This window comes from Bubalus kerabau, unplaced genomic scaffold (genome assembly GCF_029407905.1).
Source record: "Bubalus kerabau isolate K-KA32 ecotype Philippines breed swamp buffalo unplaced genomic scaffold, PCC_UOA_SB_1v2 scaffold_55, whole genome shotgun sequence".
In the NCBI taxonomy this organism is placed as follows: Eukaryota; Metazoa; Chordata; class Mammalia; order Artiodactyla; family Bovidae; genus Bubalus; species Bubalus kerabau.
The window spans coordinates 1,821,999-1,832,032 of record NW_026577909.1 but is presented as its reverse complement, the minus strand read 5'-3'; positions in this window follow the sequence as shown (position 1 = coordinate 1,832,032).

The following is a 10,034-nucleotide window of genomic DNA, read 5'->3' as shown; positions in this document are numbered from 1 at the left end:
ATGACTCCTGGGTGTCGCAGGAAGGCTGTCAGGGACCCTTTCGCCCTTCAGGGCGGAACAGGGGACTTCCCTTGAGACGCCGTCGCGGGCAAGGGCCTCATCTTGCCAAGAGGTGGAAACCACGTGGTTTTTCTCGAGTTGCGGCGGGATTCTCGAGTTACGACGGGGATCTCAGCCTTCCCCTTGGGTTGGCCCTGGGAAGCCCAATCTTCCCCTCGGGTTTCCAGGGAAAGCTGGGGGTTGCGCTCGAGTCACTGCAGGGCCCAAGAGAACTCACCTAGGCGTGTGTCCAGGACCTAATATTCCTCACCAGGGAAGGCAGGGATCTCGGGGTTGCATTCCAGGCTCCCCCGGGGAGTCAGGCCTCGTCTCGAGGGGAAGCCAAGGACTCCGCCCTTCTCTCGAGTCGCGATGCGGGTCTCTGGGAGCCCCCTGAGCGGCCTCAAGGGAGTCCAGCCTCCTCTTCCGTTTGGAGAGAGGACCCGGGATTGCTCTCCAGGCCATGCAGGAAAAGAAGGCCCTCAGCTCGCGAGGACGGGGGCGTCTCAGGGGTTTCCTCGAGCTGCGGCGCCCGTGGGGGTTTTCTCCCGAGACACGACGAGGATCTCAGGGAGCATCGTGTGCGGCGCCAGGGAAGTCAGGTCTCCACGCTCGTGGTGAGGGGGAGCGCGTCATGGCTCTCGAGTCACGGCAGGGGACTAGGGCCTCGAGACGCGTTGAAGAAGGACTCTCGAGGTCTTTCTCGGGGGGCGGCGGGAAACCCTCGTTTCCCTCGCCTTCTGCCGGGGACCTTAGGGAACTTCCTAGGGAGCCTCTGAGAGGCGAGGGATCCTGTGGAGGTGGCGGGGCCCCTTGGGACTCCGCTGGGTCTGGCGCAACAGAAGAGGTCCTCATCTCGTGGGGAGGCAAGAACCTCAGGCTTCCTCTCCGTTTCGGACTCCGACCGCAGGGTCCCTGCAGAGTTGGGACAGGAGAGTCAGGCTATATCTTTTCTGAGGAATGGAACTCCGCTTGCCTCTCGAGTTGTTCATGGGGTTTCAGGCCCCTTGTCAAACTGTGTGTGGAATCTGCAGGTTTTTGCAGATGATGCATGGGGGTGTCAGTGACCCTTCGTTTTGTGTCTTCATCCACAGGGTTGCCTTCGAAGAGGTGTCCGGGCATCGTGTTCTTATGAAGAGCGGACTGGGAAATCGGGGTCGTTCAGCATTTGGCACCACCCACGTGGCTAGTCTCGAATTTCCTCATGAAACCGGCCTCATCCTGAGGTGTGCCGCGAAGGTCATGAAACCCTTCCAGACAAAGCAGAGGAATCGACCCTCCTGTGGCGATCAGGAGGGGAGAAGTGGCTCAGTTGATGTGCTGCTGGGAACCTCAGTGTTTCCCTCAAGTGAGACAGGTATGTCGGGTAACTTTTGGGGTCGCATAACGCGTTCCAAGTACCGTTTCGCTCTTCAAATTGGAACGTGTGACTTCTCTTGGGGTGCTCCAGCGGGCAAGGGCCTCATCTTGGAATGACTGCGGAACCACTTGGTTTTTCTCGAGTTGCGGTGGGATATTTGAGTTACCACAGGGAATTCATGCTTCCTCTTGTGTTGGCCCACAAAAGTCTTATCTTCCATTCGAGATTCGAGGCAGAGCTGGAGGTGCGCTCTAGTCACTGAAGGCAAAAGAGACCCCACCAAGGCTTGTGTGCAGGACCTAATGTTCATGTCAAGGCTCGACAGAAATCTCGGGGTTGCATTCCAGACTCACCTTGGAGTCAGGCCTCGTATCGAGGGGAAGCAAAGGACTCTGCTCTCCTCTCGAGTCGGACGGGTATGTCTTGGAGCCCACTGAGTGGCTTAAAGGGAGTCAAACCTCCTCTGGTGTTTGGAGGGAGGACACGGGATTTCTCTCCAGGCAATGCATGAAATGAAGGCCCTCATCTCCCAATGACTGGGGCGTCTCGTAGGTTTTCTCGAGCTGTGGCGCTAGTGTGGGGTTTCTCACGAAGTAAGACTGGGAGCTCAGTGAGCCTCTCATGTGGTGCCAGGGCAGTCAGGTCTCCATGCGCCTGGCGAGGGGGAGCGCGTCCTGGCTCTCGAGTCACGGGAGGGGACTAGGGCCTCGAGACGCGTTGAAGAAGGACTCTCGAGGTCTTTCTCGGGGGGCGGCGGGAAACCCTCATTTCCGTCGCCTTCTGCCAGGGACCTGAGGGAACCTCACAGGGTGCCTCTGAGAGGCGAGGGATCCTGTGGAGGTGGCGGGGCCCCTCGGGACTCCGCTGGGTCTGGCGCAACGGAAGAGGGCCTCACCTCGAGGGGAGGCAGGAACCTCAGGCTTCCTCTCCGTTTCGGACTCCGACCGCAGGGTCCCTGCAGAGTTGGGACAGGAGAGTCAGGCCTCATCTTGTCTGAGGAAGGGAACCCCGCTGGCCTCTCGAGTTGCTCAGGGGGTCTCAGGCCCCTCGTCGAGCTGTGTGTGGAACCCGCGGGTCTTTGCGGACGATGCACGGGGGTGGCAGTGCCCCTTCGTGTTGTGCCTTCACCCACAGGGTTGCCTTCGAAGAGGGGTCCAGGCCTCGGGTCCTTTTCAAGGGAGGACCGGGGAATCGGGGGCGTTCGGCATGTGGCCCCACCCACATGGCTCGTCTCGAATTTCCTCGTGAGACCGGCCTCATCCTGAGGTTCGCCGGGAAGGCCGGGAACCCCTTCTAGACCACGCGGGGGAATCGCCTCTCCTGTCGCGATCAGGAGGGGAGAAGGGGCTCAGAGGAAGCAGTGCCGGGACCCTCTGTGTTCCCCTCGGGGGAACTCGGCGTGTCTGGGGACTTTTGGGGGTCGCAGGAAGGCTGTCAGGGACCGTTTCGCCCTTCAGGCGGAACAGGGGACTTCCCTTGAGACGCCGTCGCAGGCAAGGGCCTCATCTTGCCAAGAGTTGGGAACCACGTGGTTTTTCTCGAGTTGCGGCGGCATTCTCGAGTTACGGCGCGGATCTCAGCCTTCCCCTTGGGTTGGCCCTGGGAAGCCCAATCTTCCTCTCGGGTTGCGAGGAAAAGCTGGGGGTTGCGCTCGAGTCACTGCAGGGCCGAAGAGACATCACCTAGGCGTGTGTCCGGGACCTAATATTCCTCTCCAGGGAAGGCAGGGATGTCGGGGTTGCATTCCAGGCTCCCCCGGGGGGTCAGGACTCGCCTGGAGGGGAAGCAAAGGACTCCGCTTTCCTCTCAAGTCGCGACACGGATCTCTTGGAGCCCACTGAGTGGACTCAAGGGTGTCGAGCCTCCTCTTCAGTTTGCAGAGAGGACTCGGGATTGCTCTCCAGGCCAGGCAGGAAAAGGAGGCCCTCATCTCGCGATGACGGGGGCGTCTCATGGGTTTCCTCAGGCTGCTGCGCCCATGGGGGTTTTCTCACGAGGCACGACGAGGACCTCAGGGAGCCTCTCGTGCGGCACCAGGGAAGTCAGGTCTCCATGCGCATGGCGAGGGGGAGCTGGTCATCACTCTCGAGTCATGGGAAACGGCTAGGTCCTCAAGAGGCGTTGAAGAAGGACTCTCGAGGTCTTTCTCGGGTTGTGGCGGGAAACCCTCGTTTCCCTCGACTTCTGCAGGGGACCTTAGGGAACTTCCCAGGGTGCCTCTGAGAGGTGAGGGATGCTGTGTAGTTGGCAGGGCCTCTCGGGACTCTGCTGGGTTCGGCGCAATGGAAGAGGGCCTCATCTCGAGGGGAGGCAGGAACCTCAGGCTTCCTCTCGGTTTCGGACTCCGACTGCACGGTCCCTGCAGTGTTGGGACAGGAGAGTCATGCCTCGTCTTGTCTGAGGAATGGAATTCTGGTTGCCTCTCGAGTTGTTCCGGGAGTCTCAGGCCCCTTGTCGAGCTGTGTGTAGACCCTGCGGGTTTTTCCGGATGATGCACGGGGGTGGCAGTGCCCCTTCGTGTTGTGCCTTCACTCACAGGGTTGCCTTCGAAGAGGTGTCCGGGCATCAGGTTCATTTCAAGAGCGGACCGGAAAATCGGAGTCGTTCGGCACGTGGCACCTCACACGTGGCTAGTCTCGAATTTCCTCCTGAGACCGGCCTCATCCTGAGGTGCGCCAGGAAGGCCGGGAACCCCTTCCAGACAAAGCAGGGGAATCGACTCTCCTGTCGCGATCAGGAGGGGAGAAGGGGCTCAGATGAAGTGGTGCCGGGACCCTCGGTGTTCCCCTCGAGGGAACCCAGCGTGTCGGGGAACTTTTGCGGTCGCATCAAGGGTGTGAAGTACCGTTTCGCCCTTCAGGGCGGAACATGGGTCTTCCCTGGAGACACCGGGAACTTCGGTGTTCCCCCGGAGTGAGACCGGTATGTTGGGGAACTTTGGGGTCGCATCAAGGGTGCCAAGTAGCATTTCGAACTTTAAGATGGAACGTGGGACTTCTCTTGAGACTCTAGCTGGCAAGGGCCTCATATTGCGATGAAGGGGGAACCACATGGTTTTTAAGACTTGAGGCTGAATTCTCGAATTACGATGGGAAATTTAGACTTCCTCTTGTGTTGACCGTGGGAAGACCAATCTTCCATTCAAATTGTGAGGGAGAGATGGAGGTTGCTCTCGAGTCACTGTAGGGCAAAATAGACCTCATCTAGGCTTGTGTCTAGGACATAATGTTCCCCTCCAGGGGCGACAGGGATCTCGGGGTTGCATTCCAAACTCACCCGGGGAGTCAGGCCTCGTCTCGAGGGAAGCAAAGGACTCCGCTCTCCTCTCGAGTCGCACCGGGTATTTCTTGGACCCAACTGAGTGGCCTAAAGGGAGTCAATACTCCTGTGAAGTTTGGAGAGAGGACCAAGAATTGCTCTCCAGGTCAGGCAGGAAAAGAAGGCCCCCATCTCTCCTTGACGGGGGCATCTTGTGGTTTTTCTCGAACTGCGGCGCCAGTGTGGGTTTTCTCACGAGGTACGATGGGGTACTCAGGGAGCCTCTTGTGTGATACTAGGGAAGTCAGTTTTCCTAATTGTGGCGAGGGGAGCGCGTCCTTGCTCTGGAGTCATGGTAGGGGAATCGGGCATCAAGAGACGTTGAAAAAGGACTCTCCAAGTCTTTCTCGGGTTACTTCAGGAAACTCTGGGTTCCCTCGACTTGTGCCAGTGACCTCAGGTAGCTTCTCAGGGAGCCTCTGAGAATTCAGGGATACTGTGGTGTTGGGAGGGGCCTCTCGGGACACCACTGAGTTTGGTTCAATGGAAGAGGGCCTCTTCTCTAGTTGAGGCAGGAACCTCAGGGTTCCTCTCCATTTCTGACTCCAATTGCAGGGTCCCTGAAGAGTTGGGACAGGAGAGTAAGGCCTCGTCTTGTGTGAAGGAATGCAACTTCACTTGCCTCTCGAGCTGTTCACGAGGTGACAGTCCACAGTTGGAGCTGTGAGTGGAATCTGCGGGTTTTTCCAGACGATGCATGGGGATGTCAGTGTCCCTTCGTGTTGTGCCTTCATCCACAGGGTTGCCTTCGAAGAGATGTCCGGGCGTCAGGTTCTTATCTAGAGTGCACCGGGAATTCGGGATCTTTCAGCATACGGCACCAACCATGAGGCTACTTTTCGAATTTCCTCATGAGACCGGCCTCATCCGGAGCTTCGCGGGGAACGTCGGGAACCCCTTGCAGACAAAACATGGGAATCGACCCTTCTGTCGCGATCAGGAGGGGTGAAGGGGCTCACAGGAAGTGGTGCCGTGAACTTTGGTGTTTCCCTCGAGTGAGACCGGTATGTCAGGGAACTTTGGGGGTCGCATCAAGGGTGCCAAGTACCGTTTTGTACTTCAGGATGGAACGTGGGACTTCTCTTGATACGCTGTAGCGGCCAAGGGCCTCATCTTGCGATGACGGGGGCGCCACGTGGTTTTTCTCGAGTTGCGGCGGGATTCTCGAGTTACGACGGGGATTTCAGGCTTCCTCTTGTGTTGGGCCAGGGAAGTCCAATCATCCATTCGAGTTGCGAGCGAGAGCTGGGGGTTGCGCTCGAGTCACTGCAGGGCAAAGGAGACCTCATCTAGGCTTGTGTCCAGGACCTAATGTTCCTCTCCAAGGGCCACAGGGATCTCAGGTTTGCATTCCAGACTCACCCAGGGAGTCAGGCCTCATGTCGAAGGGAAGCAAAGGACTCCGCTCTCCTTTCGAGTCGCGACGGGCACCTCTTGGAGCCCACTTTGTGGCCTAAAGGGAGTCAAGCCTCCTGTGAAGTTTGGAGAGAGGACTTGGGACTGCTCTCCAGGCCATGCAGGAAAAGATGGCCCTCATCTCGCGATGACGGAGGGATCTTGTGGGTTTTCTCGAGCTGCGGCGCCAGTGTGGGGTTTCACACGAGGTACGACGGGGAGCTCAGGGAGCCTCTCGTGTGGCGCCAGGGAAGTCAGGTCTCCATGTGCGTGGCGAGGGGGAGCGCATTATTGCTCTCGAGCTATGGTAGGGGAATCTGACCTCAAGACACATTGAAGAAGGACTCTCGAGGTCTTTCTTGGGTTGTGGCAGGAAACCCTTATTTCCCTCGACTTTTGCCGGTGGCCTCAAGGAGCTTCTCAGAATGCCTATGAGAAGTCAGGGATACTGTGGAGATGGGAGGGGCCTCTCGGGACTCCACTGGGTTTGTTTTAATGGAAGAGGGCCCCATCTCGGGTTGAGGCAGGAACCTCAGGTTTCCTCTCCATTTCTGACTCAGATCGAAGCGTGCCTGCAGAGTTGGGATTGGATACTCAGGCCTCGTCTTGTCTGAGGAAGGGAACTCCGCTTTCCTCTCTCATTGTTTAAGGGGTGACAGGCCAGTTGTGGAGCTGTATGTGGATCCTGCGGGGTTTTCCGGATGATGAACAGGGTTGCCAGTGCCCCCTCGTGTAGTGCCTTCATCCACAGGGTTGCCTTAGAAGAGGTGTCCGGGCATCGGGTTCTTATCAAGAGCAAGACCGAGAAATCGGGGTCTTTTGGCACGTGGCACCAACACGAGGCTACGTCTCGAATTTCTTCGTGAGACTGGCCTCATCCTGAGGTGCGCCATGAAGGTCGGGAACCCCTTCTAGACAAAGCAGGGGGATCGACCTTCCTGCCGTGATCAGGAGCGGAGAAGGGGCTCAAATGAAGTGGTGCCAGGAACTTCGGTGTTCCCTTGGAGTGAGACCGGTATATTGGGGAACTTTTGGGGTCGCATCAAGGGTGCCAAGTAGCATTTCGAACTTTATGATGAAACATGGGACTTCTCTTGAGACTCTGTAGCGGGCAAAGGCCTCATATTGCGATGAATGGGGAACCACGTGGTTTTTAAGAGTTGCGGTGGGATTCTCGAGTTACAACGGGAAATTCAGACTTCCTCTTGTGTTGGCCCAATGAAGACCAATCTTCCATTCGAATTGCGAGGGAGAGATGGGTGTTGCTCTCGAGTCACTGTGGGGCAAAATAGACCTCATCTAGGCTTTTGTCCAGGACATAATGTTCCTCTCCAGGGGCAACAGGGATCTCGGGGTTTCATTCCAGACTCACCCGAGGTAAGGCCTCGTCTCGAGGGGAAACAAAGTACTCTGCTCTCCTCTCACGTCGCGACAGGTATCTCTTGGAGCCCATTGAGTGGCCTAAAGGGAGTAATGCCTCCTGTGAAGTTTGGAGAAAAGACCAGGGATTGCTCTCCAGGTCAGGCAGGAAAAGAAGTCCCCAATCTCGCGATGACGGTGGGTTTTCCCGAGCTGCGGCACCAGTGTGGGGTTTCTCACGAGGTATGACGGGGAGCTCAGGGAGCCTCTCATGTGGTGCCAGGGAAGTCAGGTGTCCATGCGCATGGCGAGGGGGAGCGTGTCATTGCTCTCGAGTCATGGTAGGGGAATCCGTCCTCAAGACGCGTTGAAGACGGACTCTTGAGGTCTTTCTCGGGTTGCGGCAGGATACCCTGTGTTCCCTCGACTTGTGCCGGTGACCTCAGGGAGTTGCTCGGGGTGCCTCTGAGAAGACACTGATACTGTGGAGTTGGGAGGGGCCTCTAGGGACTCCACTGGGTGTGGTATAATACAAGAGGGCCTCATCTCGTGTTGAGGAAGGAACCTCAGGGTTCCTCTCCATTTCAGGCTCTGATCTCAGGATTCCTGCAGAGTTGGGACAGGAGAGTCAGGCCTCGTATTCTTTGGAGAAATGAAACTTAGCTTGCCTCTCGAGTTGTTCACGAGGTAACAGGTCACTTGTCGAGCTGTATGTGGAACCTGCAGAATTTTCCAAAAGATGCACGGGTGTTCAGGGTCCCTCCTTGTTGTGCCTTCATCCTACGGGATGCATTCCAAGAAGTGTACGGGCATCGGGTTCTTATTAATAGCTGACCGGGAAATGGGGTCTTTCCGCATGTGGCACCACCCACGAGGCTACATCTCCAATTTCCTCGTGAGACAGGCCTCATCCTGATGTGCGCTGGGAAGATCGGTAACCCCTTCCACACAAAGCAGGAAAAAAGACACTCCTGTTGCAATCAGGAGGGGAGAAGGGGCTCAAATGATGTGGTGCGGGGAACATGGGTGTTACCCTCCAGTGAGGCCTGTATGTTGGGGAACTTTGGGGGTGCCATCATGGGTGCCAAGTACCGTTTTGCACTTCAGTAGGAACGTGGGACTTCTTTTGAGACGCTGTGGCGGGCAAGGGCCTCATGCTGCGAAGACGATGGAACCACGTGGTTTTTTCGAGTTGCGGCGGGATTCTCGAGTTACGACGTGGATTTCAGGCTTCCTCTTGTGTTGGCCCTGGGAAGCCCAAACTTCCCTTCGAGTTGCGAGGGAAAGCTGGATGTTGTGCTCGAATCACTGCAAGGCCAAAGAGACCTCATCTAGGCGTGTGTCCAGGACCTAATAGTCCTCTCAAGGGAAGACAAGGATCTCGGGATTGCACTCCAGACTCCCCCGGGGAGTCAGGCCTCGCCTCGAGGGGAACCAAAGGACTGCGCTCTCCTCTCGAGCCGCGACGCGGATCTCTTGGAGCCCACTGAGTCGCCTCAAGGGAATCCATTCTATTCTTCAGTTTGGAGAGAGGACTCGGGATTGCTCTCCAGGCCAGGCAGGAAAAGAAGCCCCTCAGCTCTCGAGAATGGGGGCGTCTCAGGGGTTTCCTCGAGCTGCGGCGCCCGTGGGGGTTTTCTCCCGAGGCACGACGAGGATCTCAGGGAGCCTCTCGTGCGGCGCCAGGGAAGCCAGGTCTGCATGCGCGAGGCGAGGGGGAGCCCATCATTGCTCTCTAGTCCAGAGAGGGGACAAGGGCCTCAAGACACTTTGAAGAAGGACTATAGAGGTCTTTCTCGAGTGGCGGCGGGAAACCCTTATTTCCCTCGACTTCTGCCGGGGACCTGAGGGAACTTCCCAGGGTGCCTCTGAGAGGTGAGGGATGCTGTGGAGTTAGCGGGGCCTCTCGGGACTCCGCTGGGGTTGGCTCAATGGAAGAGGGCCTCATCTCGAGGGGAGGCAGGAACCTCAGGCTTCCTCTCTGTTTCTGACTACGACCCTCCGACCTCAGGGTCCCTGCAGAGTTGGGAGAGGAGAGTTAGGCCTCGTCTTGTCTGAGGAAGGGAACTCCGCTTGCCTCTCGAGTTGCTCAGGGGGTCTCAGGCCCCTCTTCGAGCTGTGTGTGGAACCCACGGGTGTTTCTGGACGATGCACGGGAGTGTCAGTGCCCCTTCGTGTTGTGCCTTCACCCACAGGGTTGCCTTCGAAGAGGGGTCCGTGCAACGGGTTCTTCTCAAGACTGGACCGGGAAATCGAGGTCGATCGGCATGTGGCACCACCCCTGTGGCTCATCTCGAATTTCCTCGTGTGGACGGCCTCATCCTGAGATGCGCCGGGAAGTCCGAGAATCCCTTCCAGACCACGCAGGGGAATCGACACTCCTGTCGCGATCAGGAGGGGAGAAGGGGCTCAGATGAAGTGGTGTCGGGACCCTCGGTGTTTCCCTCGAGGGAACCCGGTGTGTCGGGGAACTTCTGGGGGTCGCATGAAACGTGTCAGGTACTGTTTCGCACTTCAGGACGGAAACTGGGACTTCTCTTGAGACGCCATAGCGGGCAAGAGG